Below are 5,068 nucleotides of genomic sequence, written 5' to 3' on the forward strand. Positions count from 1 at the left end.
CAATTCTACTGAGTCCGGAGAAGGATTTGGTTTATTGCGTTAAGCGTAATACTAAATAAAAAGGACAGTGAAACCCTGAAAGGAATCACAAAAATAACAATGAATAATTAATAATGAAAACAAAACATAAGTTGATAATATTAAAACATGCATATTCTTTCACTACAAATTACACTATTAAATTAAAAATAAACAGAGCACTCATATCAATTAGGTTTCCAACATGAGAAACTGTGACAATTACGTCAACCGGCACGTCTGCCTAAACAGTCTCTTGTACATCGTATTAAAATGTACAACACCTAAACACAAATCACTTAATCTTAAACAACATTACTAGGTGCCTGTATAATACTTAGAATTAATGCATGTCTGAATTTAATACACAATATATCAATAGTTATGTCAATTAACATTATAATTAAACAAGTTACATCCTTAAAAACCATAGTATTTAGACTAATAACACGCCAATAACATGACAAAATGTCGTAAGCAATTACCTTATGGGCGCAACCATTTTGTATTAGAACAGAGGGTGTAAACAATAATAAAAACTATAGGGGGCGCACCACAATGGCGTCGCCGCAGGCGAGGAGACTCGCACATGAGATAATTACTACAGTAGAATGATTATTACTTATAATATAATAAAACTATTAACTATGCTAAATTAATAATGAGAGTGTCATCCGTAGTTATATACTGACATGAGAATCAAAATACAATGCAAATTACTGCAAAGATAAACTTAGCGAATATCCTTAAGCTAATCATAAAGACATGGTTCAGTCATAGACAGGGCAAGAAGCACCTTGCTCCTCCTTTATAGTGACAAATCAATACAGGGTTATCGGCCTAGGTAAAACATAATTAAAATCAACATATACGACTAAAATCTTATTAGGACTAAATGCAAATCAATTTACTAGTAATACGAACAATGTTTAACAATTACCTTTAGTCACATCTCGGTGAAAGCGGTAAATTTAAATGATAATCTGACAACGATACAATGAGTGTACTTCAGTGACTCGCAACAGGAACAAGAAAAGCAAGCATATATGAGCAGGCGAAAGGCAAGCTTAGGAACAAAGAACATTCCTACGAATTGAGGGCGGGCTTTCTATAGCCAGATCCCCACACTCCCCTGCTTAAATCTAGTTTGTCCTCAAACTTAATAAATGATTACAATATTTACAATGTACACACGTTATTTACGTTACTAAAATATCAGAACTAACAACATCTCATTAATATCAGCCAGACTGAGTCTTGTGTCATCAGAACCATACACAGATTGGTGTCGTTGGTGTGTTTTCTTGTGTAATCTTGTACTTCGTCTAGGCATTTCTTGAGAATCAGAGTCATCAGAATCGGAAATATCGGAATTAGTATCTTCTGTATCAGTAGACGGTTGTTAGTAGATCAAAGGACAAGGCCTAATCTCACGACGATGAACGGTCTTTGGCAGTGCCATCTGCCAGTTTAATAGTGTAGGAAGTGTTATTACCCGGCCTTGATATGATCTCGTAGACAGCAGGACCCTATTCATCAGTAATTTTATGTCGGCCTAACGGATGAGATTTAAGGAAAACTTTACCACCAAGTGCTAGCGGATGTTCTTTCGCTCTCAGATTGTAAGTCTTCTGTCGGTTCTCTGCTTCCCGTTGGAGACGCTCCCCTGCTTTATTGTAGACCATCTTCATCGTTTCAACTCTGGAAGCTACCCAATCGTCTACTCCGTCCGGTGCGGTTTTGTCAGGTTGAGAATCTATATTCAGCAGGAAGTCAATTGGCAGACGAGGCTCTCTCCCAAACATCAGGTAGAAAGGCGAGAATCCAGTCGATGAATGTTCTGCAACGTTGTAGGCATATAACACTTCGGGTAAATGTTCAGACCATCGTCGTTTCTGTTTACTTGGTAGTGCTTTGAGTAGATCATGCAAAGTTCTATTGAAGCGCTCCGCTTGCCCATTGCCTTCGGGGTGATATGGTGTGGTTCTGGTTTTGGTGACTCGGAAAATTGTACAAAGTGATCGAATGAGAGAGGATTCAAAATTTCTTCCTTGGTCTGAGTGAAGTCTTTGAGGGATGCCAAACTTGGTGAACCATTCGTTTACTAATAACTTGGCTGTGGTTTCTGCGGTTTGATTTTTAGTAGCGATAGCTATGGTGTACTTTGAGAATACATCCGTGATGATTAGAACATTTTCTTTACCAGTGTTGTCTGTTGTCTTTCTCCAGTAGGGTAAAATCAACAGCCAAAACGTCATTGGGTTTTGTAGCAACAATACTTCGTAGGGGTTCTCTTATCTTAGGACCATGTTTAGCTTTAGAACAGCGATCACATTGTTCACACCATGAGGTTACATGTGCAGACATCTTGGGCCAAAAACAACGCTTGCGAATAAGACCAAGAGTACGATTTGCTCCCTGATGACCAGTCTGATCACGACACGCCTTCATTACATCTATCCGCAAAACTTCAGGTAATATGAATTGCCACTGATCACCATCTGAACTCACTCTATACAGCAACCCATTCTTCACATTAACTCGATCAAGCTGTCGCAGAAGTAGACGAACTTCTTCAGTTTCCATATTTCTTTCATCATAATTTGGTTTGCGGCCTAGATTAAAATAATGCCAAAGTCTACCAATGCTTGCATCTTTGGATTGAAACTCAGCTAATTGTTGATCATCATAACCAGGAAATGCAAGAAGAGCTTGAACTTGTGCATTATGGTTAGTATTGTGATACTTGGTTATGTTGATTAAAGTGTCAGGAAGATTGGTAATACCCGCTGTCTGTCTGACGTCTTCTGAAGTTATAACAGGAGTGCTTTCTTTTCTATGAGGTCGTCGAGATAGAGCATCCGCCGCCTTGTTGTTTTTTCCAGGTTTGTAGTACACTACGAAGTTAAATGGTGCTAATTCTCCAACCCAGCGTCTGTCTCTTATACACATCTAGATGTGTATAAGAGACAGGCGTCATTGTAATATCTATACTTTGTCGTTTGCTTTGGCCACCTGTTGAGCAACTTATACACTTTAATAAAACTATGGAAATAAAAGTATAACGTGACAATAGGGAATTTCAAATTCTTTAATCAAGTTTCTAATTCAAAGTACTTGAATACCTACAACGACTCCTACTACCTACTAAACTTTCATTGCATCTGTTTCATATCAGAATCTGCCTTAAGTTTTATAATAACATCTTTGTCACAATAATTATCCTTATTTTCTTAAAGTATTTTACTCAGTGCTATAGAGTAGAGTATTTCTGTATGTTTACGTAACATGTTTTATAATTGTCTGTTTGTTTGCTTGAGATGATGAACATTCTCCAATGACATTCATTCCAATTAACATTGGTATCTTACTTGGAGTTTTCACGACTAAAACACCACAGTCTGGAACAACAGCTTGGTTGATAGTTATATCCGTGATAAAGTAACCAGTGTAGGGTATAGGAGACCCGTTAGCTGCACGGATGGTGAGCCAGCTTATTTTCTCTAATGATATATGACTGAAATGTTCAAGAAAATAGTCCTCTGTTATGGTAGAGACTTGTGATCCTGTATCAATAATCGCTTTAACTTCTTTTTCAAACATAGTGATATCAACCACTGGAAGGATCCGATTAACAATTTTGTATCGGGCTCCACTGAGCCTATATCTCTACCACTCTCACCCAGAACATGTCTCCTGTTTCTGGGTGGCTCTAGTTTTCCGGATTGGAATTGACTACACAAGGACTGGGACACTGACTTGCGTAATGTCCAAGCTGCTTACATCTATGACAAGTGATTGTTGACCTGTCACGTTTAGCAATAGGCGCTCTTCTCTGATACGACTTCTGTTCCAGCTTCGCCAACCGTGTAGCAAAATCTTCTTGTTTACACCCGATGTCTTCAGTGATATCTGTCTGGACTTTGATGGCTAGGGACAGATTTTCCAACGTTTGTAAGATGCGATCATCCGTTGCAGCAGCACAGATATTTACATTACGTGGCTTCTGATGTAATTCCTCTTCCGCTTCCATATCAACTGCCCAATCACGAAGCTTAAAGAAGCTAGCATGAGGGTCTTCCTTCAGTATTTTGCGTAGCTCCCGGCGCAGCATGCTATCTTTAAGTCCTTCACAGAACTGTTCGCGTATCGTCCGTTGTGGATCCGGAGCACCAGGTATACGTTCTAACTTCTCCGATAATCCCATAAGATCGAAGGCAAAGTCAGAAACAGTCTGTCCTTTTCTCTGCACACTGTTGTAGATTTGGCGCATCAATGTGCTCAACGTCATTCGCTTACCAAATGTTTCCTGGAGTGTTTCTAATATTTCATCAGGATTACCTGCTACCTCCGGTCGGTGTCTAATTTCACGTCGGGCAGCCCCTTCGAGGTGTGAGAGAATGAAGTCTGCAGCTCTCCTACCCTGTAAGCCTCTGACTCGCAGTGTCGCTCGAACATCTTCTACAAATGCTTCCACTGTGTTACCCTCTGTTCCAGAAAATGACTTTAGCTTTTTCTCAGGTAGAACATACACAGCTCCATTGCCATTACCAGCAGCTGCTCTTCAAGTCTCTGCAAGTTCAGCTCGCAACTCCTCCACTGTCCGCTGTACATCACGCAAAGATGCCTTGCTTGCCATGTCACTGTCCTTTTAGTATTAGCCAAATCAACCACTCGATCCCACTTCTGACACCAAAAATGTAGGGATGTCCGACACCAAAGAATACAACAGACTACTTTCTTCAATTCCGGAGAAGGATTTGGTTTATTGCGTTAAGCGTAATACTAAATAAAAAGGACAGTGAAACCCTGAAAGGAATCACAAAAATAACAATGAATAATTAATAATGAAAACAAAACATAAGTTGATAATATTAAAACATGCATATTCTTTCACTACAAATTACACTATTAAATTAAAAATAAACAGAGCACTCATATCAATTAGGTTTCCAACATGAGAAACTGTGACAATTACGTCAACCGGCACGTCTGCCTAAACAGTCTCTGGTACATCGTATTAAAATGTACAACACCTAAACACAAATCA

This window comes from Anneissia japonica, unplaced genomic scaffold (assembly GCF_011630105.1).
Source record: "Anneissia japonica isolate Jap-2015-1 unplaced genomic scaffold, ASM1163010v1 scaffold287800_len1627635_cov199, whole genome shotgun sequence".
Taxonomy (NCBI): domain Eukaryota; kingdom Metazoa; phylum Echinodermata; class Crinoidea; order Comatulida; family Comatulidae; genus Anneissia; species Anneissia japonica.